General features: G+C 46.7%; 1 long non-coding RNA gene across 2 annotated transcripts in view; it reads left to right on the top strand.

Moving 5' to 3' along the window:
- Window positions 1–1,093: 1,093 nt before the first annotated feature.
- The window catches only part of LOC133268298 (uncharacterized), a 99,472-nt gene continuing 74,592 nt past the window's right edge, over window positions 1,094–25,973 (top strand). For both annotated transcript variants that reach the window (XR_009743028.1, XR_009743030.1), the window contains exon 1: window positions 1,094–1,179. This is a non-coding gene — a long non-coding RNA (uncharacterized LOC133268298). The remainder of the gene's footprint in view (window positions 1,180–25,973) is intronic.

Raw genomic sequence — 25,973 nt, 5'->3', positions numbered from 1 at the left:
AGACGACACAAATTCCCTTTTTCAGTGTGAGTGAACCCAAAGCCTGATTTGCAAAGGTCCAAGTGCAAGTAGGAGCGGCTACCACAGAAAGCAGATTCCTGTTCCTAGAAACACTTCCGCAGGTGTCACTTCAGCACCGAGCTGCCACATCCTTGTTTGTGGGACTGAAACCCAGGCACAGTGTGGTTTGGTACTTAGGATACCTAGAAGGATTTTTGCTTCCTAGAACTTGTTTACTTGCCCTTTGAATGCATGGAAATGTACTGTTTTGTACTACATCTTGTGGCAAGAAATCCCACTGCTTCCCTGTGTGCTGTGTGTATAGGTGTCTCTTTTTGTCTGATTTGGAAGCTAGACAAATCTCCTTTTGCCATGTGGAAGCCCCCTTCAATATAACCCCAGGCTGGTTTGGGTTGGAAGGGACCTTAAAGCTCATCCAGTTCCAACCCCTGCTACGGGCAGGGACACCTTCCACTAGAGCAGCTTGCTCCAAGCCCCTCTGTCCAACCTGGTCTTGAACACTGCCAGGGATGGGGCAGCCACAGCTTCCCTGGTCACACTGTGCCAGTGCCTCAGCATCCTCACAAGGAAGAACCTCTTCCTTATAGCTAATCTAAATCTACCCTCTTTCAGCTGTTTTTGACCTATTTTCACTGTTTTGAACAGGTAGATAGTCACAAGTTTCCAAGTTTTGGGTTAGTTCACAAAACCTGGGGTAAATTCTGCTCTTTCAAGCCATATCTGGAGATTTTTCTGATGGCCATGCTGCACCATCAGTTTTGTGAGCTGAATAGAGGAATCCTTGAGTCACTTCTGTGACCTAGCAGCGTTCATGCTCCCCATTTCTTTAGTGTCACAGCAGTCTCCAGCTGAAGAAAACCCTACAGCCCAAGAAGTAGCTCCGGTTGCTCTGAGTGACTCGTCTCGAGTCCAGGGCCAGGAGAACATCTCACCGCAGCTGATGTCTGCAGACAAATCCTATCCATATATCTGCCCATTCCAATCTTTGGTTTATCCTTTACCTATGAATTGTGTCTTCATTCCCTTAAAACTGCTTTTTTCTTCTCTTTTCCCAAACCAGTCCTGACTTCGATGACACAGAAATACAGCACTGCTGGCACCAGAGGAGGTTCTCCAGATGATTCCCCTACCAGCAATGGTCAGCGATGTGGCCACCAGGTATGTGCTGCATGGCTGAGGACTGTGGGCTGGCTCCTTGGGACACTCTGGGGCACTGCTGGGCTTTAACCTCCTGGGTGTTTTCCATCTCTGCCTCACCTCTTCCCTGCCACTGCTCCCTGCAGCACATTTGTGAGTTCATGGCACAGTTAAAGGGTTGAAATGACCCCAAGTGATGGGGAGTGGGGAACTGCTGCGGCCTCTCAGGAGTGAAATATGGCTTTGTGTCTGCAAAGAGGTTAAAGCTGCTCCCCTGCAAGAGCAACGGAAGGAAATGCCCTGTAGCTAAGTTTCATTTCAGTGTACAGTATGAGAACATGTGCAACCCATTACAATAAAGCTGTTGCTGGAAAATGCCTAACCTATGCACTGTAAAACCTAATTAAGGGATTCCTTCAAAACAAGGTTCCCAACCAGTATCAAGGAGAGGATAATGAGAAGCTGCTTTGTGTAATCCAACCCTTTATCTTTAGGCCTTCGGGGTGTCCGTGGCCAGGGTTTGTCCCTTGTGTTGCTGAGGCCTTTATTGTGATAGCGGGCCCCTCTGGTGCAAGAACAATTCAACCATCTCTTGTAAAGTTGACTGGCTCCACTTAGGTTTCCTAATGGATACAGCTGAGAGATCAGCTCACTGTAACCCTGGGGAGCATTAGAGGGACAGTGTGCAGGGATCTGTGGCCAGCGCAGCCAAGCACTGAAGGCAGCACCCAGCATACATGTGATGGAAGCATTGGAGGACAATGGAGGTAGCATCACTTCCAAGCGGGGTGGTTCTCCAGCAGAAGGGAGGAGAACAGGAGGAAATGGGAATGCTGGAGGTTGTCCTTCTCTGAGCTCTCCCCCAGCCTGCTGCCTTCCACTTTGCCAGCTGACATTAGCTTCTGCAGCATGGGCGGAAAGGATGCAAGGGTCTTCCTTAATACTTGCAAAGGAGCAGCTCCCAAGGGACAGCAGCTTTCAGGTTGTTTCCCAGTTTAGCAGGCAATAGCTGTGCAGAGCCCTTCCACAACATGACAGTGTGTGCACCATCCCTGCAATCATGCAGAAACTATTGTTCACAGTAACTAGCCTTCTCCACATGGGCAGCCAAATTACCTTCCCCCTGCTGATGCATGGTGCTCAGTGTTATCAAGTCTCCATATAGTTTTGGTCTCTTTTGTTTTAGTAGGGCCAATCCCAGTGCAATAACCACCTAATCCCTGTGTGTCCTTCTGTGGACAGACTCCATCCAGCAGCTCTCAGCTCCTCGCTTTGTCTTCCTGTTCTTGCTGTTCAGAGCCTTTGAGGAGCGCCCCTCCTCTTCACTTAGAGGAATCTGGGGGTTTGGTGTATGGTCTAAGACATCCTCAAGCCCATCTGAAGTAGAAAGGTGAGGTTTAATAAGGTGAAACTTGCTTGGGACTTTATGGGTGGACATATGCCAGACACTTGTTGCAGGCAGTAAATAAGGGCAGGGTTTTTTTCAAGCCAGGTAACCTGCAAACACCTTTCTTGCCACTGAGGTCACAACATTGTAAGTGTTTCCTGTTGTGGTCATGGCCACTAATGAAGGGTCAAAACTAGAAGTTCCTGTCTATGTAGGCAAAGCCAACAGGAGCAGAGGCTGAGCCCTCTGTTATCACTGTCTGCATCTCTCCCCTCCAGCCCAGAAGCTGGGCCCGAGAGCTAAGCTGGGGTTTACAGTATCTGTAATTAGTCATTTTTATGGTGTGCTCATTTGCCATATTCTAGGTAAGGATCTGTCAGTATTTCCATTCTATCCCCTTCTGTTTCCAGGGCTTTATAACCAGGCTATAAAACCACACTGCGGGGCAAAGCTTGCCACATAAATTCTCAGCAGAGAACCTCTTTTTGGTTTGGTTTTGCTTTGTTTTGCTCTGTCACTTATAAACGTGACTTGGAAACGTGCAGCCAATAGAGAAAAATTCAGGTGGCTTCTCCAAGCCTGTGTTTAAGCAGGGTTCACTTTAGCAGAGGCATAGTGCAAAAGGGGATTCATTTCTGTGGCTTTTGGGTAGCCTAAAAAATGAGAAGTTTACTGTAAATGAACTGAAAGCCTATCTGTAAACTAGCGTCTGGGTTTAGCATCTCTTTTTATCTGGTTTCGCTGCACAAGCCGTGCTGGAATCGCTGCTACAGGGCAGTTACATTGCTCTGCGTTCAGCTCTGATTGTGCACATACAGACTTAGATGCAAAGTCTATATCCAATGCTCAGCTTTTATACCTGCACATCCAAGGAAGGGCTAAATTTTAGGCAAAATTACGTTAGAAACACATGGTTTGGTGAAGAACTAGAATGGGGTTTCAGTAGGGATTCGGGGTGGATGAGGGTTTGGCCATGTTGAGGTGGGTACGGGCTGATGATCTTCCCTCAGTTTTGGTGTGGCTGGAAACAAAAATTGATGTTGATGCTGAAGTTTTCCTGTAAAAAACAGGATATGGCACCCTGCTTGTACTCTGTGAGAAATGCAGTGCAAGGAGTTTTATGACATTAAAGCATTAAGCTGTACCCGTCAGGCAATATAAGCAATTCTCTCACTTGGTGCTTTGTAAAAGGCTTTCTCTGCTTCCAGGAATTAGAGGTGGATGAGCTGCAGCATCTGCCTGTTTGTTACCGTGCTGGTGCTGTGCTTAAAGTCACCCTGACACATCCAGCCAAGTGACAAGAAAGAAGCCTCTCTCCTGTCAGAGACTCCTTGTACGGAAACACCAAAGGACTAATTGGCTTCAGGGGCTCAAGATCAGTTAAGAACATGTTCTGTGTAGCAAAGGCCAAGCTTTGCAACCCCTTCCCTCCATAAAATAGAAAGCACTGATTTATCTCCCTCAAGAGCAAGGGCTACAAAATCTGCTCCTCATCTTCTTTTGATGATTTTGCGGTATGTTTCTCTGATCCTCAGTCTGATCCTTTTAATTTCAAAAGCTTTAATCAAAACCTCCTAACAATATATCCACTTGCTGGTTTTGCGGTTTACATTGAATTCTGATTGCTTTTCTTGTTTTAAAGGATGCTTGCATTAGGATGCTACGGCTTCTGTTGGAGTGATTCATTAATATATCTGCCTGGGGATGGCACAACCCCACTCAGATTGAAGCTTTGTGTTGACAGACCACTAAAATAATACCCTGCGTGTGACTTCCCAGGGAGTAAATAGAGCTTTTACTAGTGAGACCTTAAATCCTTACAGTGTTGTGCTTAGTTAAGGCCTGGAAGCTCAGAGGTATAACACAGAGTTGTGTGTCAAACAGGGCTGTTGAACACTGTGTTTCTGCTGACAGCTTTGAGATGGGGTTTGGGTTCCCTTTCTCATATCAATTTGTAGTGGTATGCAATTAAAGCAGGGCGAGCTGCTGCCAGGTGAATTAAAACAATGGGATCTGGTTTTCAGGTTTAATGATGGGATTAAGTGAGGGAGAACCACTTTAGCAGGAATGCTGCACAGAGACAGAGGAGAGCAGCTGCATGTGATTGCATTCAACTGGGCTTTACTAGAGGCAGTTGGCTGGTGTCTCCAAGAGCTGGTCTGCTCACTGCCCTGAATATAAAACCTCTTGAGTAACTGCCTTCGTTTTATTAACTGGAGCAGAGATCTGATTGCAAAAGTCCGAACAATGCAAAAGATCAACAGTTTATGCAGTTTGAAATCACAGCTTCTTCCTTTCACCGGGGCTCTGCAGGGTCACAGCATCTCGACAAACACATGAGTCAGTTGAAGCTGTATTATCTTTGCAAAATTGACTTTTGGCATTTGTTTCTCTAGGATGAAAAATATCATTCATTTCCTCCAAGCTCCCCTCTTAAGCCTCTTTGCCAAAAGCCATGGCCAGCATGGAGAGGGAAGCAGATTTATGTAGGAATAATAAGTCTGTCTTAGTCGATCTGAGTACAGCTATTCGATGACAAAAGGAGGGGTTAGGTGAGCCTGGGTCCAAATGAATGTCATGTTTTAACATGGAAATGAAACAGGTGGTAAACAGTTCTTAAACGGGATAATAAAAATGGTCATGAAAGTTTATTTTCTTTTCAGCCTCATAATGATAGGAAAGGCTGTTTCAGGAACTGCAGGAGAGGGTTTAGGGACTAGGTACAGGGCTCCTGCAGGGGCATATGCAAAACTGCAGGTGCCTGCCTGCAACCTAACATAATGGCTGGTCTTGGTGATCTTAAAAGGTCTTTTCTTCATTCGATGGTCCTATGAGTCTATGCTCTGCAGGTGTGTGCTCAGGTGCAAGGGGTTGTCCTGCAGGAGATCACTCACAGGGATTTAGGGCAGCTGCTGAGTTGTGAGACAGGGATTAAAGTGTGCCGAGAGCTGTCACGTTCCCTGAATGGGGCTGCTGTGCACGGAGGGGTCATAAGTAATGCACTTATGAAGGGCCAGGTTTGTGCACCTGTGATATGAACCAGCACAGGGACATATTCCACTCTTTGATACAAATGGAGCCTGACATTAGGAGGGAGAGGCTGTATGCTCAAAGCAAAGATGTCTGTGCCTTTTGTTGTCCTGACCATCCCAGATAGCAGGGTGACCTACATGGGGAGCCCTGTGCGCCACAGATCACAGAATCACAGGATGGTTTTGGTTGGAAGGGAACTTAATCCTCATCCAGTTCCAACCCCTGCCACGGGCAGGGACACCTTCCCCTAGAGCAGGGTGCTCCAAGCCCCTGTGTCCAACCTGGCCTTGAACACTGGTGGGGATGGGGCAGCCACAGCTTCTCTGGGCACCCTGTGCCAGCGCCTCAGCACCCTCACAGGGAAGAACTTCTATTTAAGAGCTCATCTCAATCTCCCCTCTTTTGGTTTAAAGCCATTCCCCCTTGTCCTGTCCCTACAGGCCCTTGTAAAAAACCCCTCTCCAGATTCCTTATAGGCCCCCTTAAGTTATTGGAAAGCTGCTCTAAGGTCTCCCCAGAGCTTTCTTGATGCAGGGAAGGGCAGTGATAGGTTGCACAAAGCCATCATCGTTCCATTTACAGATCTGTGTGGTGTGGTGGGCCAATATAACAAAATATCTGTCACTCATGGTGCAACTGTTGTCTTTACACAAACACTCAGCTGTGGCCTTTTATCTCCGTTGGCTGGCTCTAGGGCTCTTCACAACTCTTTTGCAAAGCAGAGTGCTGTTTAAATCTGTCTCTGGGATAATGAGGGAGGAGGAGGAGTTTGGAATAAGGGTTCTCCAGTGATTTTGGAAGAGAAGAAACCCTTCAGTTATTCAGGAAGGTTTCATTTTGTGTTTTCTTTCTGTTTCTTGATCCAAATGCTTTACAGGTCTCTCAGCACCTTCACACCTGAGTGCCCCTAACATTCCTACACCAGGGCTGCTTGGGCAAATGAACACCAAGAGGGCTCCAGTCATTAAAACCCCGTGGTGTTTATGAGGAACTGTCTTGTTTCTGCCAAATGGAAGGGGGTTTTTAGAAGAAAAATCCCTATTTTATTAAAAAAAAAATATCATTTTACTTTGAAGAGAGATCTGAACATTTCTTACAAAAGGGTTAGAAACTTGGGAGGAGGAGATGTTGCCTTGCAGTCGTAGCCGAATGACAAACAGTTCTTAAACCCCATGCCTGAATGGGTGTTTTTCTTTCCCAAATGCATTACTGCCGTAAGTTCATGTGAGAAAGGATCTGGCTGGCTTGGAGTGGGACAGATTTGGAAGCTGTCTTCTCCAGGTGACCACTTTGAAGCCTCTTAAAAGCCCTGTAAAAGGAGCTAGTCTCAGCTCCAACCCCAGAATAACTTTTTCCACAGCAGAAGAAAGCGATCAAAATCAGTGCTCTTGTTGGCTGTCCCTGAAGAGAAGTCCCAGGCTAAATGAGCCATGAAGCCTGAGCTCTTTCACCATGCTTCATCCAGCCAAGCATTGCACCATATTTTATAGCAAAGCACTAGGGAAGTTTGTTCAGGGTATATACAGAGTGCTTACATCTTTATAACTGTCCAGCCAGCCCCTTTCAGGGGGCCTAAGCTCCCTGTATGGAGCAAAACAGTTCCCTCCTGTACCATACCTAATGCCATGGACCTGAAAGATTGAGGGAGCATTGCACACTGGAAGAAAACAGAAGGATGACAAAGGTCTGAAAAGGCATTTGTGTAGGATCTTCTCAGGTATTTCTGGCTTCATCACATATATTCGAGACTTGTCACTGTGAAATTATTCATCATGCCCCTGCTAAAATGCTTCAGATTCCCTTTATCCCAAAGGAGTTTTCATGTCTTTTAATTCAAATACTTGAATTCGCATTGAGATCATATATCTATTAACTAGAATGGGCTTGCTTTCTTCTCCATCACTTTTAATGAAGTTCACTCCTGTGCCTTTGACTGACCAAGTTGCTGTGTTAGTGGAGTTGAAGGAAGCCTGAACTTCCTTGCTAAGCTCGGACAGGGAAACGTGGACTCAAAGAAGCCAGCTGACAGCAGTTTGGATCCTCTTTCTTCCTAAACCATGGAATAGCTTTCAACCGGGGCTGCCCTGCTGATTGCCTAGAGCCACCCAAGAAAAAGCATAAACACACAACCCAAGTGGTACCTCTCCCAGTGCTCAGATGCACCCTGGGATTGGGCCCCATTGGCAGCCCTTGCAGAACACAGAGCTGTCAGGCGGATAATGGGAAAGCTTCAGGTGTAATAAAGGATTAGTCTGGGAAAATGCCACACTGGAGCTGTTTTCCATGAAAAAGTCCTTCCGAGGCTCTGGGAGAGGCAGCGGACGCAGGAGGTGAGAACTGATGTCCTGTTATCCCGGTGACAGAGACGCGCCGGGTAGCACCAGGCAGCTGGAGCGGCAATCGCGTGCTCCTGGTAGGAGCAAGACAATGAAACTTCCTCCCATCTCCCAGGCTCTGCAGCTTTCTGATGTCAACAGCAGCAGCAGGAGGCTTCAGGCACGTTCCCGGCAGCTGATCGTATTTATCAAGTTCATGTTCCTTGCTTTTGCTTTCTTCTTCCTTTCTTTTTTTTGCCTTAAATATCAAGGTCCGGGAGCCACAGGATGGCAGCGTTCCAACTCCGGCCCCTTTGAGCATAGAGAAATGTGTGCTGGGGGCTGGAGCAGGGACATGCTTTCTCCATGTGAGCCAAAGAAAAAACAGCAGAGCCCTCCACGGGGACTGATTGTTGACATGTTTATGATGATGAAGTGGGGTAGAGCTCTCAAAGGGGGATGCTAGAAATGAAGAAATAAAGTGTGGCACTGCTGAGGGCCTATATAATGCTAAATATTGTAGGAAACTGCAGTATCTTCCTATTTGTGACTGCTTCGCTGAGCACTTGGAGAAGTCCCTTCCCAGCCATACATCACCCGCTCCCCATTTAGAGCTGTAGCTGTAACAACAACAACAACCCAGCAGGCGCCAGGAGTACGGAGTGCTGGGGCTCAAGTGACAGGGACTCTCGCTGTAATTTATAGCCCTGCTCAGAAGGTGTGAAAGATACGACTCTGTGCGCCTGGAAATCCTACCCAGAGGACAGCTTACAAACACTAAGTGGCCATTGGAATACCCCGCACGATTGGGGCTTGCCATTTCGCTTGGGGTCAGGGGCAAAAGCACTTCATCTTCTTCTGCATGTGCACATGTGTGTCTGCGCCATGGGACGGGCCCTGGATCTGCTGCCCAAGGTCAAACCTCCCACCTGGCATTTGAAGGATGAGGGAGCTGGGTTAAAGTCTCCCTCGTGGTGGTCATGTGCATTCTTCTGTCTGCAGCAACCCCGATGGGATGCTCTTCGTGAGTTGCTCTGTGGATTGTAGGGCACATGGCTTTGGTGGGAGCATCCATGCACATCATGCTGATCAGCACCGGGGCCCTCAGTGCTGGCTTCTCATTGCAGAGCTTGTTTCAGTCTCTGCTGGTCTCCACCTTGCACCATGCAAGGTCTCCAGCTGTAATATCTGCAGGGGAACAGCAGCTCTCCCTGATTCCCAGTTATACCCTTTGGAACAGTGAAATAGAGGATCAGCACAACTTCACCCAGGGAAAGTGAGCCTGTCCATAGCCAGGTCTGGCCAGAGGTGGTCAGCTGAGGCAGCGTCCAAGGTATGATGGCTGTAAGAGTTCTGGATTAGTCTTGGCTTGTGTTTGGTCAACTCAGAAGGTGAGAAGGGGAAAATCTGGGTCTGTTTGCTTTTGCCTGTGTAGTTATGAGTCTAGAAAAGCAAGGAACTTATCCAAGAAACTCTAGTTCCATCAGGTGGGTTACCCACAAGCTGAGCAACTCCAACAGGTGTGCAAGCTCTGACCCACAGCCTGAATTAGCTGCTTAAAAAGCAAAGCAGAAATGCATGTTCACCAGCCATGTTTTGTGAGATCACTGGAGCTGTCATCTTCCATGATCCTTCTGGATCACTGAGCACACCTTGTCTGGGGACAGAACAGCTTTTGAACTGAAGAAAGAAACAGAAAACATCTCTTTCAGACAGTGGGGCTGAGTGCACCCTCAGCAAGTTTGCCGATGACACCAAGCTGTGTGGTTCGGTTGATACCCTGGAGGGAAGGGACCTTGACATGCTTGTGAGGTGGGCTGATGCCAACCTCATGAAGTTTAACCATGCCAAGTGCAAGGTCCTACACCTGGGTGGGAGCAATCCCAGGCACAGCTACAGGCTGGGCAGAGAAGAGATTCAGAGCAGCCCTGAGGAGAAGGACTTGGGGGTGTTGGTTGATGAGAAAATGAACATGAGCCGGCTTCAGTGAGCGCTCGCAGCCCAGAAACCAACCGTATCCTGGGCTGCATCCAAAGGAGCGTGACCAGCAGGTCAAAGGAGGTGATCCTGTCCCTCTACTCTACTCTTGTGAGACCTCACCTGGAGCATTGTGTGCAGTTCTAGTGTCCTCAACATAAAAAGGACATGGAACTGTTGGAACAAGTCCGGAGAAGGGCCACGAGGATGATCAGGGGACTGGAGCACCTCCTGTATGAAGACAGGCTGAGGAAGTTGGGGCTGTTCAGCCTGGAGAAGAGAAGGCTGCGTGGAGACCTCCTAGCAGCCTTCCAGCATCTGAAGGGGGCCTATAGGGATGCTGGGGAGGGACTCTTCATTAGGGACTGCAGTGACAGGACAAGGGGTAACGGGTTAAAACTTAAACAGGGGAAGTTTAGATTGGATATAAGGAAGAAGTTCTTTGCTGTGAGGGTGGTGAGGCACTGGAATGGGTTGCCCAGGGAAGCTGTGAATGCTCCATCCCTGGTGGTGTTCAGCGCCAGGTTGGACAGAGCCTTGGGTGGCATGGTTTAGTGTGAGGCGTCCCTGCCCATGGCAGGGTGGTTGGAACTGGATGATCTTAAGGTCCTTTCCAACCCTAACTGTTCTGTGATTCTATGTATTACAGTGTCTTAACCTGCTGTGGGTTTTCCTCTGGGCCTCTTGAATGTATGAGGTGGGAGCTGATGGCTTTGCCTCTGTTTGAACTGTGCTGCTACTGTGGTGGGGGTTGTGTGTCCCTTGCTGCAATGACAGGCATTGGGTAGATGATTTGCTTCAAAAGACAGTGGGTTTTTCTCTTCAGAATACATGTTTTTGGGCTTTTTCTGCCTGGTTGAAAGTTTATCTTCTCAGCAATTACATGGGATTGTCTGTGGGAAAGGGATTGTCGGTGATGTCTCTCAAAACAACCACAATTTGTCATTTTAATACAGCATGGGAAAAAACAGATGTTTTTCCCCAGAACGCCGAATGAGCTTTAGCATTTTATCCTTGCTGTAGTGTGGTAGCACCTGTGTCTGTATCTGTCCTTCGGCCCACTGATGTATTATTCTTCATTGCTAAGAGCATGTCTGCCTTGCTGGAAGCCACTGTGTTTGCACTGCCACTTCATATGTACCAGCTTCTGGCCCCACTGTAGGGCTCCTGATTTTCCCATATCTTGCTTGTTTTGTGTCTTGAATATTCCTGAGCTATACTGACTCAAGGCTAAACCTCATGTTCCAGCCCCCTGTCTGATGCCAGCAACCATCACATTGTGTCATAGAATAATTTGGGTTTGAAGGGACCTTAAGATCATCTAGTTCCAACCTCCTGCCATGGGCAGGAACACCTCACACTGGACCATAGTACCCAAGTCTCTGTCCAGCCTGGCCTTGAACACTGACAGGGATGGGGCATTTACCACTTCTCCGTCCAGCTCTTTCCAGACCTGTGCATGGGAAGCATCACCTGAAAAGCCATAACAAGATCAGTTTTCCTCCTTTCCTGGGCTTTTTGCAGCATCTCCATTTTTAATACCCTGTGTGAACTGTAGGCATTGTTCTAGATTTTTTCTGTGGATGGTAAAGGATTTAGGTCTGGATTATTTCAGTGATTCCTTCACCTTTTAAGAAACACAGCTACTGAGAACTCTGCACCCTCTGCCTATAGTCCTGTCAAGCTGAAATCCTCACACACCTGCCTGGATGAATGCCATTGGATCCCTCTCTTATTCCCAGACATAGAACCATAGAATCATAGAAGTGTTAGGGTTGGAAAGGACCTTAAGTTCATACAGAAGTGTCATTTGCCACATGTCTAACATCTCGAGGGGAGTGCAATGCCAAGGGGAATGTGGACCTCCCATGAGGCAGCAAAGGCTGTTCTGGCATAGCCATGTATCAGGCCAGGAGTCTGTCAATCCAGGAGGAGTGGGGCTGTGGGTTTTCTGTCTGGCTTTGTTTCTTCTCTGAACCTTCTGGTGCTGGTGGCTCCATGCTACCCTCTGCATGTTTTACATTTCAGACCTGATTTGCTAGAAGAAAGTCACCCAACAGAAAACCTGACAAACAAACCACAGAGAACATCTGATCTGATCAGAAAGTACGTAAGCCTGTTAGTGAACGTAGGCACAGCAAGGCTAGCATTAATGGAGAACATATTTGTTATTAAATCCCATCCACAGAAACCAATCCGAAACAGATGTGAATGTTAGCGGTATTAATAAGTGGGCAAACTCCAGGGATCCTAAAGGTACTGCTGCATGGGGGGAGGAAAGGGCAAAGACACATCTTTGCCATCACATGGGATTTATAAGGAAGGGCTATATACCCTGTGCCTTGTTTTGCATTCCTTGTTGGGATTGACAAATGCAGCGTGTGGAATATGGAGATGGGGTGCTCGGTTGGAGCAAAGACAGCCACCTTTGGGAAGGGAAGGATGATGGTGATAGTAGAGTTGGGTTGAAAGGAAACCATGTTCTCTGCCTCTCTCTGAGTGCAGATGGGCTGTGACAGAGTGATCCCAAATGCTTCTTCCAATGCCATGAGAGCAAAAGGCTAAAAGCGTGCCCAGGAAACATGGAGTCGCAGAGATGTAAGATGTATTGCTTGAATATAAAAAGAGTTTTCAGGCCAGTTTTTCTCTGCAAATTTGACAAAATTCATCACTACTTGCAGATTTCCAGCCCCTTCTCTAAAGCAGGAGGGATATAGACCTTTGCAAGACAAGGTTGGTAGGGTTTTTTGCATTACAAGCCCCAGTATTTTCCCTACCCATCTTGTCTGAAACAGTTGAACCTCTTTTTGGCTGGTGGCTGAACAAGAAAAGAAGGCATAACAAAAAATTCATCCCAAGGCAGACACTTGGCGTGGAAAACTGCAGCCCAAGTGGTTTAAGTTTAATAAAGTTATTAGCAATTGAAAACAGGGCTTTGTAATTGGAAATGTTTGGCAAGCTTAATAATAGGTTGTGCTACCAGCCCTGCCTCTTAGATGTGTTCATGTACAGGGATGTGCATGTACCAGACACCAAGACATGTGCTTGTGTTAAGATGCTTCCTGCTGGAAACACGCACAAATGCAATGGCACACCGACGTCCTGCGCTTCCAAGACACCACTTTTTATTCACCTCTTTGTCCTCAACCTTAATTCTTCAAGTTTTGGTTGTCCTTCCTCCTCTAGTTGTAATTCAAACCAGGCTGTGAATGCTTCTTGTCCTCATTGGAACAAAACACTGACTCGTCTCATGCTCTGAGAATTATTATTAAGAGGAGAATTCACAATGGATTTGGGGTGGCACAAGGCCAACTTCCAGGGTAGTAGCACAGATGCTTCATACCTCTACTTTCTTCTTGCATGTTGCAATGGGAGTGGGGTTGGCTTCTTTTCGGTCTCTGTGCACGGCCCTTTGCACAGGTGGAGGTGACAGCTTTTTGGGTGCTCACCTGGCCAGATGACGCCTACCCGGGGTAAGAAGTGTCCTTGCTGGGCTGAGGTGGGCAGCCTGTCCACTGCTGGCCTTCATTAGGGCTCTCTGTGGTGTTTGCTGCTGCTCCGTCAGGCGCCCCAATAAAGTTTAAGCTCTCGATTACCACAAGCGCCAGTGCAGCCAGGAAACGACGTCAAGTTGAGTCATCATATTGTTTGAATTACACCAATATGAACATACATGAAAGCCACGGGGAGCCAGCATTTTCCCTTCTATATAAAATAGGGTTATGACCATATTAAAAAACACAACAAAATCTACCAGCTTTTAACAGGAGATGGTAGAACTGGGGGCTTAAGTGATGCTGAAAAAGCCAAGCATGAAAATAATTCCATTTGAAAGAAGGCCATGCTCTTTATTCTGCTCAGCTTTATTATGACCCCTGCTCCTTCTACATCTTCTTTTTGGAGAAGGGAGAAGAGCAGCTTTGGGCTGGGGCTGCTGAGCGGCAATCCACTGCCTTTCAGGTTGACATGCAGGGGAAGGGGGTCTCAGCACTGCAAGGCACTAAGTGATCTTAAGGTCCTTTCCAACCCTTAACCATTCTATAGTTCTGTGATCCTGTGGCAGCTGGCTGGGTCAGAGACCCTGTTTCCTTTAATCACTGTGCGTTTGTCATCAGCTGATGTTGGTCTTGATGACCTGGCTAAAGGCTGCATAAAACCTCAAGTCTGAACAGTGACAGTTTTTGGGGTCTTTGCAGATGGTTTTCAACCCAAATGCGGTAAGGTCTCTTTCTGCATGTAATCTGGGTGAGCCATTTCAAGGGCTGGTGGCTGGAAGTGCCTGGGTGTGATGTGTCTCCCTGGGGTGCACTGAATAGCCCCACTCTATTCATAAAGCTTCTTTGCCTTGACCCAGGATCAGCCACAAGAGGAAAAGAAAACCTGGGGTTCAGGTAGCAAAACAGTGGTTGGAAATGAGGCTGTTCTCCAGTCCTCCTCCTGTTCACAAAGGATGAAACATCACCATTTTACCAAAGTCTGCAGATCCATTTCTCTGACCAAAAAAGGAATCTTTCCAAACCAGCACAGAGCAGATCTCTTTACACCTGGGCAGCGTAAACCCTCTTTCTTTCCCCCGCTAGCAGCACAAAGTAATGGGATGAAAAAGAAGCCTCCATCTTGCTTGTTGAGACTGCCAGAACCTGGCTTGTGCTGGAGAAGATCATCCCTGCCTGGTTGAACTTCCCCTGAGGCCAAGGGGAAGAAGGCTTGATTGTCTTCCTCATCTACAAGCAAAGAGGAAGCTGGGATATGCTGATGCTCACATCTTCTCTCAGGACCATAAAGGTGCCACTGCAAGGCTGAACTTCACCATCCCCTGCGTGAGTGAAGTTCACTGGAGGACAAGCATCGTGTCCTTCTCTCTTTGCCAGTTCTCAGTTGACTTCCACTTAGATCTCATTGTTGCTAAATCTGACATGACTCATGCTTTCAGATGCTGCTGAAATCCCCTGAGAGCCTTTCCACTTCTTCTTCAGGAGCAGAGCAGCACTGACAGATACCGAATAGCAATCATTTGTTTTTAACTCTGTCTGTCTGCAAGGCCCTGATGCGCTCACAGCTCCAGATCCGAGGCAAACAAGCTCTACTGAAAAGCAAAGCCTTCCTCCCTTTCATGCTTCTTGTTTGTTTCAGTGTTATGAATGGTGTTTGTACGCTTTTTAATCATCTCAGCTCAAGGAGTTTGAGCCCTTTGCTGTTAGCAGTTTTGATATATTGCTACCATGCTACGCACCAAAAGGATTTCTACTTTCTTACCTCCACATATGCGTGCAGTCAGGAACAATTACTAACGTCAATCGTGTCTGCTCGCGAGCGCGCTTTTCTTTCCCCTGTTGGTTGTGCTGTAAATCATTTTCACATTTACAACATCAAGAAGGCGCTCAGAGCAATCATTCTTGTGGTCAACAAACTGTTACTGCTTCTCCAGTGTCATGGGTCACTACTTAATTACTGGATTTCACTCCCAGTTGGAACCATTAATCTTGTCTCCACCACCTTTCTCCGGGCCTCTCAGGCCAGTATGGTTTATGTTAGACACCTACGACTCCAAGGACTGGAGTGGGTTTTTACCAGCAGAGGTTCCGTAGCTGGGATTTCTGGGCTTGAGAAGGAAAATCATGCACCAGAGGCTTTCTTTTGGGCTGAGTCGCTCTAAGCTGAGCTTTTCTGCAGAGAGATGGCTTTTCAGACAGATGCAGATATAGTGAATACAGCAAAAATAGTAGTAAGGTTGTTCAGTGGGAGAACTGAGCTTGTACGGGGTGAAGCCACTTCAGTCCCAGGAGTTCATAGAACCATAGAATGGTTTGGGATGGAAGGGACCTTAAAGCTCATCCATTTCCACCCCTCTGCCACGGGCAGGGACACCTTCCACTAGAGCAGCTTGCTCCATTCTGGCCTTGAACAGTTCCAGCATCCCCAGGCTTCATCCCACTGAAGGATTATCACTGCCTCCTGCACGCTTGGCAGATGCTGCCTGTGACCAGGATTGATATGGGCACAGCAGGGAAAAAGGCAGGGTAGCCCGGGAAAGCAGACATTAATTTATGATCCCAGAAGGTTCATCAGGATTTGAACTCTCCTGTGAAAGATTATACATGCTTTAAGAGGGTTGGCTCCTGCTGTCGCTTACTCTGCCCTCGAGCGGGGTGGAAGCGCACGGCCCGTGTGGATGGCGGGGCAGCATCCGACTCCTCCCCATCTGTTAGTTGCATTGATAGGGATTCAGAGGTGTTACATGAGACAGAGAAAGGCTCCCCTGTTGTTCCTTACATGGAATTGCAGCAGAAACAGATTGAGAATTGTAAGCACGAAACTGGAACATAAGGGCTACAGAATTCTAACAAAGCTTGTTTCATAGGCCACATCCACAGCGTGTTCCTACAACGTGCCACATGAATCGCACTTAATTTACTACAGAATATATTTTGCTATTTCAGCAAAAAAAAAAAGAAGAAAAAAAAAGGGAAAGAAAGCCTAGGGAGGACAAGAGCTTTGCTACATGTTAGCTGTAAATGTTCCACAAATGTGGAATCTATTAAACCCATTATTTGTTTATGATGTGAAAGTGATTAGTCTGTTCCAAAACCAAAACCATGAAAAACTCGAAGTGCTGGGACTTTTCAGGAGAAGAGCCACTGATTCTTGATTGTAATAATGTCTATAATATGACCATCTTTTCTATTTTATATGTATAATTGTATTTCTATTACATGTATAACTGTAGCACTCAGTTATCTTAGCCAAAACCATGGCCCTCTTGCACGTTCATCTAGAAGACACATCTTCCGTGCTGATGAGATGAGAGCCGGATGATTACCCCAGTTTTGCAGATGGGGCCCTCAGATAAAGAGTCTGCAGGAGCTCAGGTACCTCAGCTCAGCTCTCACCTGGAGCCTGGCTGGGCTGGTGAAGCCAGAATATTTCATCACGAGCGTGGGGATGTCCATGTGGCCTCAATTATGGACCCAGGGCCTTGGTTTCACTTCCTGGACTGAATACAACAACAGGATGCTGGGATATTTAGGCTGCGTTCACTGCAGGGAATATTTCTTCTTTACAAGCAGAAAAAAAAGTCTGTTTCCCTCTAAGAAGTCAAAGCATGGAAAGATGGGGATTTGGACTTCTTCCGTATGTAGAAACCTCACCCTGTTTTGGCTTCTTACCACCTCCTTTCACAACACCGCTCACTTTTGATTTGAACATCTTGCTAGTGTTACTGTACTCTATGGCTTTTGAGGGGTACCTTATGTTTGCTGTCACTTACTGATGCTCACCTGGCTGTTTGGACAGCTGCCTGCCTGCAGACATGGAGCCTCAACATGTTCTTGTTGTTGGCACCTCTCATGAACCGTTTCAGACACCAGGGCATTTTAGAAAGCAGGACATCTTAGAAACCAGGTCTGCAACACCTTCCGTTTCCCAGGCTGCTCATCCTGGCCACGTGCTGCATGTCCTACCCAGAGCTGCTTCTCACCTTTGAAGCATGGGGCATCTCTAACAGAGAGTATGCAGGTGATGCCTGGGTTCAGGTGACCATTATATAGCTGATATCAGTGGGAGGAGATTCTGCTCCTTCACTGATGGGCTGATGACCAAAACAAGTATCATTGAGTTTAGCAGCCTGTTAGAGCTTTTGCCTTATTGTTTGAGTGCTGAGGCACTGGCACAGGGTGCCCAGAGAAGCTGTGGCTGCCCTATCCCTGGCAGTGTTCAAGGCCAGGCTGGACACAGGGGCTTGGAGCAAGCTCCTCTAGTGGAAGGTGTCCCTGCCCGTGGCAGGGGGGTTGGAACTGGATGAGCTTTTAAGCTCCCTTCCACCCCAAAACAGTCTGGGATTCCAAAGCAGAGCATGAGGCTCTGCAAGGTTTTCTGGCCAATGTACTTTAAGCCTATTGTTTCATTTAAACCACATTTGATTTGGGGCACAAAAATCAGTCAGCTCTCATTATGCAGGAAGAGCAGTTGTGGCTTACTACTGTTTCCTCTGCCTCAGTGACTTGCCTGGTTGTTTTAATGTCTTGGTCATTATGGGTGTGGGACTCAAGAAGTGCAATTTTCAGTTGGTTTCACACATGGAGAGGGGCCTTTCCTCTCTTATGGAGGTCTGTCTAGAAGAAGAGACAATTAAGAAAGCAAAGGCAAAACATTTCATTTAGAGTAACTTCCATATTGAAGTTAGATTGAGTACTGAGCTGTTGCAGAGCAGTCAGCAGCCCAGGCGGCTGCTATCTTAGACCATGAAATCCCACACACATTCACTAACCATGCAAGCTCCATCCTGAAATCAGGATTTTTGCCTGTGCATGCATTGAGCGAAGCTGCCACTGAGCCTTCTAATTTCTAGCCCAGATTTCCTCTCAGCCCATTCATATCCCTGTGCTCTAATGCTGGGTTTTAGCTTATTCTCTCTTTTCCTGTCACTGGAGAAGCATGATGAGTGCAGTCAAGGGGTGTCCTCACTCTCCTTGTAAGTAGGCAATTCTCTGCCTGTTTCTGCTCCTGACAGTGCTTCCCTCTTCTACTAATCCCGGTCTTTCCTATGGTGCCTTGTGAATTTACCTTCCTTATGTACAAGTGGGCACAACACTCCAGTACGATGGTGTTATCACTTCCCTCTGTCTACTGGAAGTGTTATTCAGTGCTCCCAGGTCTTTCCACTTCATGGAGGTTACAGTGATGCATTGCCTCATGCCTTGCAGCGCAAATTCTGTGCATTCTCTGTGACTTCTTATCCAGTTCCTTGTTCTCCCTGTTTCGAGGATCTCTGAAATTGGGGTCATCAGCAAGACTCGTCAGTGCACTTCTTACATTACGTGCCATGGTCATTAATGAGAAGACAGGGCAGGATTCCTAAGACCCAACACTGAAGAGCTCCATGAGTAATTCCCTTTAGCCAAAGAATTTCCTTTTCACATAATGCGCTTCCTGTCATACAAATCATCACTTTATGCACTCTTTAGATCTTGTGCAAATTCCCATTTTTTTCCTGTAAAGAGCCATTTTCCATGTGGCCCTGTATGACATACTTTACTGAAGTCCAGATCAACTGGATTCACTGTGTGTCCTCTAGGAAATCTCTAGCAAAGAAGCCAGATGAAATGAATATCTGTCTTTGGCAAATCCCAAAGTTGTATTCTATCCCAGTTCCCATATATACTGATGTCTTTAATTACTCTTTCCTGTGACTGCTGTTTTAAAGCCTTGTGTGCTGTTCAAAATGATGAATGACAACTGATTTTACCTGCTGCTTAAAGCAAGCCATTTGTAATCTCTGTCCAAAAGTGAATCTTGGTGCTTAAGATGCAGCAGAGACTTCTGTGGAGTGGGGTTTGCAAGCAGGTTGGAGAGCAAGTTACCTGGCCTCTTGGGTCCTGTCCCCAGTGAGGAGAGCCAAGAGGTCTCCAAAGGCACCTGGACACTGCAGGGTTAGGTCCAAGCATTCAGGGTGGGACCTAGGGCCATGGGAAGGCGTTAGGGAAGCTGTCATTCACCTCAGTGGTTCTCAGTCAAAGTTGGTGTGTGGGTCACGTTTCTCCATGGCATTTTGTGCCCAAACGAGGAAGGGAGGAATTGTGTTTCCCCATTTTGCCCATCATATGAGAAGAAAAATGAGTCGGTTTATGCATTTTCTCCCTAAATTATTATTCTTTAAGTGGAGTCACTGTTGAGTGGATGTGAAAAGGGGAAATTTATCATCATGCTTTTGCTCTGGCTTGGAAACACACGTTTTGGCTTGTTACTACATCTCTGTTCATACAAACACAAGCACATGCACACAGCTTTATGTAAAACATGTGAAACACCTGCCTGTGTTTGCTATGAAAGAGATGGGTGGTTTGTGAGATCAGCCAAAAGAGAAGAGGAAGGATAATATGGGTAAAGAGTAAAACGAGTCTAAATAAACTTGTCCGAAATGGGAATCTGGCAGGTGGAAACCTGGATGCAACAGAAGGGAAATGGGAACGTACACGGAGAGTGGCAACAGGAGGATAATTAACAGATCCGACAGGAAGGTGTGGGCTTGATCTGGGAAAGCAAAGCAAGGAGAAGAGAGAAATCCAGGCTTTTACTAAGAGAAGAAAATTCTTCCCAAAGAGTCTGGCATGGAAAGAGGCCTGGAACGGATGAGAGGCTGGGTTTCCAAGTGAAGGAATGTATGAGATGAGTCAAGAGGGAGAGAGATTTAAGGAAGAAGAAGATTTACTTCTACATCACGGATGGGGGAAGAGATAGCAGAAGAAGTTCATAATACTTTCAAGATTTCGGGCCAGCAGGAGGAAATTCTCTTGGTTTAAGAAAGGGATCTAAATGTAAAGTGTTTTGTTTTTGCCTTGCCCCTAGGAGGATCTTTCTCTACTCCTTTTAGCTGGAAGTTTCTATAAAGAGGAGTGGGTGACCAGGCCTTTTGGTAATGTACATCCTGGACATCAGAACACCTGGTTGGATGTCTCCTTCTGCCCTCAGGCCAGGATCCCTTTGCCCTCCTAGCCTTACAAAAATGTTAATGCTAGAAGTTTAGATTGGATATAAGGAGGAAATTCTTTACTGTAAGGGTGGTGAGGCACTGGAATGGGTTGCCCAGGAAGGTTGTGAATGCTCCATCCCTGGTGGTGTTCAAGGTCAGGTTGGACAGAGCCTTGGGTGGCATGGTTTAGTGTGAGGTGTCCCTGTCCATGGCAGGGGGGTTGGAACCAGATGATCTTAAGGTCCTTTCCAACCCAAACTATTCTATGATTCTACGACCTGCTATTGATTTTAGGGGTGGCAGATGCAAGGACCTAACCCCTGGACTGACTTGGCTCCCCAGGACTGCATGTGGCCATCTCTTAGGCACCACCAGCTGTGGAGCTAATTCCAGCCTTCGTGTATATATGCTTTTCTGTAGGTGGAAGTGTAATGAATTCAGTGTAGACAGTGCTCTAGGAACACTTCACATGGAAAGGAAAGCAGCGTTTCTTGGGGATGACGTGAGCTGGTGGCTGAAAGCAGTGAAGCTTTACTCAGAACACCCACATTCAGGTCTGGATTTACTCACAGAAACACAAATCCACCCCAGGTTGGGCTGTGAAGCAAAACGTTCCTAAGTGCCTGGAAAGCAGCTCTTAGGTCCCCTCCCAGCCCTTGCCAGCTTTATCCTTCGTTACAGGTATTAAAGGCAATCAGTGTTCCTGCGCAGCACTGTGCACTGATTATCCAGGTTTTCTACCACATACAGCGTGCGGTTAAATTGCACCCAGATCCCTATAACATAACGCAGTTCATATCAGAGTAAAAAGATGCACAGTGCTATTTACTGTGTGGCCTCTGTGTGAGGTTTCTGTGGTGGGCCCAAAATGCAGCTATAGGGACCAGGCCCTTAAAGCATTACTCATTTTGCTCTCTGCTCTTCGTCTTGCTGACACAGGGTTTATGGAAGCAGGACTGATGCAGTGACCAGGGCTGAATGTACCATGCATACATGGTATCCCCATTTTTCATGTCATTTTAGTTCATCTGTGCCCATTTGGGGTTAACTTCCTAATATCCAAGTGCTAATGTCACTGTTTTGGAAGCCTGATCAATGTTAATTTCAAGGTCACGTAGCTACATTTGGAAACCAAGTTTAAAAGCTGTTGGGGTGTATATATAGTTTGGAAGTAATTTGGCAGCTTCCCCAAACCAGGCCAGACCTAAACACAACATGGATGCTTTGGCTGGACAAAACTACATGGTAAAGCTCTCTGAGGCGAAAGGAGAAATTGTGTGCTGCATTCAGACTGATCTGAAGGGAAGAAGGATGAAATGAGGGCCATAAATCACGTACTGTACAGTACTCATTCAGCACTACTGCAGAGGAAGGTGAGAGCTTGTTTTGGGGCTCAGCCTGCAGCTATGGTGGGATGGGGTTTGCAGATTCCTCCTCAATCTGTGCGTAACCTCCCTGGGGACCTGAAGTGGGCAAGCACCTAACCCGATAGCATTGGCTGGGATTGGACAGGAGGGTGATGCTGCATTCACATAGGGGAGATGATAGTGAAAACAAGCTTTCTGCTCAGTCTGCTCCAAGCTTGTGTTATAAAAGATGAAGCTGAGCCAGACCTTAGCACAGGGGAAACTGCAAGACTCAGTCTCAGTCTCCTCCCTGGGGACAAACATCCCCCTTGACCTTGGGTCGGGTGCTTCGTCCCATTCCATGCATCAGTTTCTCCAAGTGCAATGAGACTACCACCTTGTCTCCCCGAACTTCTGAGCAACAGGGGCTGGATATGGTGACAAGGATCTTAAGAAATGGATGATACTGTGTTTTCTTCCCATTATTTTCAAGGAATCATAGAATGGTTTGGGTTGGAAGGGACCTTAAAGCTCATCCGATTCCAACCCTTCCACTAGACACCTTCCACTAGAGCAGGGTGCTCCAGGCCCTGTCCAACCTGGCCTTGAACACTGCCAGGGATGGAGCGTCCTCCCTTGCCTCCTTTGCAGGAGCACAAAATGCAGGATTCAGGACAACTGCAAAGTGCAGTGAAAAGCCTCTCCCTCAGTGCAGTTGTGCAGCATCAAGCTGAATGAAGGATGTGTATCCGTGTCTGTGGTGCTTTTGTGGGATCAAAGCAGGTTCCCTGGGGTGGGTCCTGTTTTGTTCCAAACAGTTCATAAATAGAGTAATTAGTAACAAAGACTATTCTGTTAAATGCCAATAATATCTGAAATATCATCTCTATAAATGTGGCTCCTTCAGCCATTAATTTTATAGATGGTTGAAGTAATTAACAGCGCATAAAGAGGACTTCCTCCAGCGCAAGTGTGATCTCAGGCTGAATGGCCCTTTGTAGTGATCTCTAAGACAATGTTGCAGAGTGGAACTGGAATTCCATCTTGCCTTTATGTCCTTATTTCCTATTTCAAAGTCTTTCTAAAATGAATTTCAATGTGCTGCCTTTTATTAGTTTAGCTTCTTTGCTTTTGTGTAAAATCCTACTGAAATTCATACATTAGAGGCCTTCTTTAGGTAAATTGCTTAAATGCTCAAACAAACGGACAAACACTGTCTTGCACAGAAAGGCTGTCCTGTTATCTATAGCTGTACAGGCTCTGGAGCGTGATCAGGGTATGTTTTGAGGTGATTTGCTCTTCATTTGGCTTGTTACCTCCACTCAGACACACCTTTCTCCTTTGGTTGTCTGCATGCCCAGGCAGTAGCTAGAAGCAGTTTAGCACCGCAGCACACATGAAGATCCCCATTTATTTTTGCTGTCTAAAAGTTATATTCTCCCCATGGGAATTCATCCAAAGAACAGAACATCCTCTCCTACACTGCTGCTGTTTGATCTCGCTCCTTCACCTGTAGGCTCTCTTACCATTTATATTTACACAGGTCTTTTGCAGTTTCATACCTGTCTGTGGATGAAACCCCTTTCTGCCTTTCTTCCTAGTCCTTCTGCTGCCAAGAAAAAGGTTTTACACTGAGAGGGAGGGGAAGATGACAACTACAGAAAAGGCAGCACAAGCAAACAAGGTGAATGCAGCCACTTCACTGGGCATCGCGTTGCTCTCCCCTGTTGGTGTATGGAGAAAGAGATGCTCTAAACAGGGCAGAGATGGGCAGAACTGCAGACTTCATTGTATTTCCCTCCTGTTGATGGAGGAATAAGGACAAAGGACAAAGTTAGATTCATGTTTCCACTCTCTCAAAACAGCATGAACCCCCTCAAAAGACAGAGCAGCCTCTAGCTGTGGATTTTATATGGCCATCACTGGCTTTTGTTGCAGTGCAGATGTGACTGCTCTCATGTGTCCATCCAAGAAGCACACACTTAATACCAGTCGGTGAGGCAAGGAGTTGTGTGGGTAAATGTACATATCAGGGTTGTCATTTGATTTTGATGGGAGGCTCAGAAAAGAGTTAAAAGCCCAGTTCCCTCTGCCATAAAGGGTCTGGCAGGATGAGCTCTTTTCATCTGCTCTATTTGGATTCCTTTTGCAATGAGTTCTTCAGATACACAACAGATTTTCAGACATGCTTTTCTCTTGATTAAGCTTATCCAAATAAATTTGCATCCTTTAGTTCCCGGGATATCCTTGCAGGGTCAACATCTGTTTCAGGAAAGGTCTGTTTTAATAGGTAGCTACAGCTCCAAGTCTCTTCTGTCCCAGTATCCTTGCTCCTAAGGAAATTAAGGGGTGCCCATTTGGCATTTATTATGACAACTCTTCCTTCCTCGTGTGAAGGAAATGATGTCTTATTTCTCTCATTAGAATAAAATATATCCCTTTTAACGTGTTGGTGTATCATTGCATAAATTATGAGGGCTTCTCTCTGTTTATATGGAATGCAGGCTTTTCAGAGAGGAGCACAGAGATGCTTGGCTGTGAAAATAAAAAGCAGATGTCTTTCTCCCTCTCCCTCAGGAGGTTAAAGCTTATCAGGGCATTTTAACTCTTGAGGTCTTGTGATAGGCACCATCTACTGAACAAAGGGAACTGGCACTGTGAGGCACAAGATGGGGCATCCAGTTGATCCTGGTTTGCCCTTGGGATTTGTCATGAAACTGAGTGTGGCAAATGAGTGTGGCAAAAATAGAAGGGAAGTTTTGCCATTGTTAGGGTTTCTTGCATGTAAATGAAGGGAAAATGTGGCCTATAAATACCTGTGTGGATGTGTCCTTGTCCCTTTCTGAAGCCCCCATGGCAGATGTTCTCATGGAGTTGCTTGCTTGGTTTGCTTGTCAATGTGAAGTGCATTTTCCCCTCTGCACCCATCATCGTGGGGCTTTTTTATATCAGCCACTGCATCTAAGCGAGGAGCAGGGGTCTGTCCACGTGAGTGTTGAAACACTTGGGCTGTACAGGGAGGCTGAATGTGGAAAGAAAGAAGTCAAACCAATCTTTATCTTTCCCATAACCTCTGTGCAGAGGAGCAGGTAACACAAAGCCGTCTGTGCCACATTTGAAGGATCTCCTAGGCAGGGGGAATCCTAACATGTCCCTTTAGGTACCATTTCCATACATCTGGAGGCACTGGCACTGCACGTGCAGCCTTCAACAAGGATGTAGTGGATGCAAAGGGTAGCAATTTTACCATGAGAAAGTGAACTTAGGGCAGGGCTATGCCTCCTCGAGTTGGCAAAAAACATCCACAGAGAAGAGATATTCCTCATGATATATTGATTTAAACAAACTGCGAGAGCCAGGCAGATGACTCTAAAATGTGGGGCTGGCCTCTACTTTGTGATGTTGCCACAGTGGTTTATAGTGTTTGGAGGGAGAGTTATGACGCAGAACAAATGAGATAAAAAGCTTGTTTAAGTGTGATTAAACGGGTCTAAAAGCTGCCCATTTTATGGGAAGGAGCTGCAGGCGTGATGCCAAGCTGTAGCATGCTGTACGCTTCACCAGCTTGTCATATCCATATGGGCTGATTCAGAAGAATCCATTTAAAAGTCATCCAAACAATTTATGGCCATTCTCATCACCGGGCCTAAGTGCATGAAGGGAAGATACACCCAAACGAGGTCATAAAACAGTACCAGGATCTTCTGCTTTTAAAGAGCAGCAGTTTCGATGTTCCAAATTGTCATCCACTGACATCACCCCAGCGACCATTAGCACTGGTGGGGTGGTCGTTGTCTTGACATTTCCATATGGAGTCATGTTTGTTGGCAGCCAGCTTAAATGGAAAGGATCCCTGCGACTGGACGCTCATGCGAGGCGAATCACGTTGCAGATGGATCAGATATCCTCACAGTGAAAATGCTCTTTCAGCCAACGAGTTTCTTCTTTGATGCTTTATCCCAGAGAATTGAGCTGGTCAGAAATGTTCCCATGAAACATCGTTCCTTGAGCATGGCTTCTTCTGCTGGGAACTGCGCTAAGCACAATTGACTTTCCCTGTGCCTGAGGAAGAGAGCTTGAGGAAACCCACCTGTACTCCTGGCAGATCTCTTCCAGGACAGGAGAAACAGAGTGTGTACAAGTCCCTGGCTCCCGAGCGGATGCACCTGGTGGATTTGCCCCAAGGCCAGGGATGCTGGAGCTCTGCAGCTGCCCACTGAGACTGACAAGCTTTGACGTGCATTTCCCTGGGAGGCTGCAGCAGGGTCTGGGGAGCTTCTGGCTTCCTG

This window comes from Pezoporus flaviventris, unplaced genomic scaffold (genome assembly GCF_033815535.1).
Source record: "Pezoporus flaviventris isolate CSIRO_AGI_PZ_B2104156 unplaced genomic scaffold, CSIRO_AGI_Pfla_v1 ptg000013l, whole genome shotgun sequence".
NCBI classification, from domain to species: Eukaryota; Metazoa; Chordata; class Aves; order Psittaciformes; family Psittacidae; genus Pezoporus; species Pezoporus flaviventris.
This window is presented reverse-complemented; position numbering and strand designations above follow the sequence as displayed.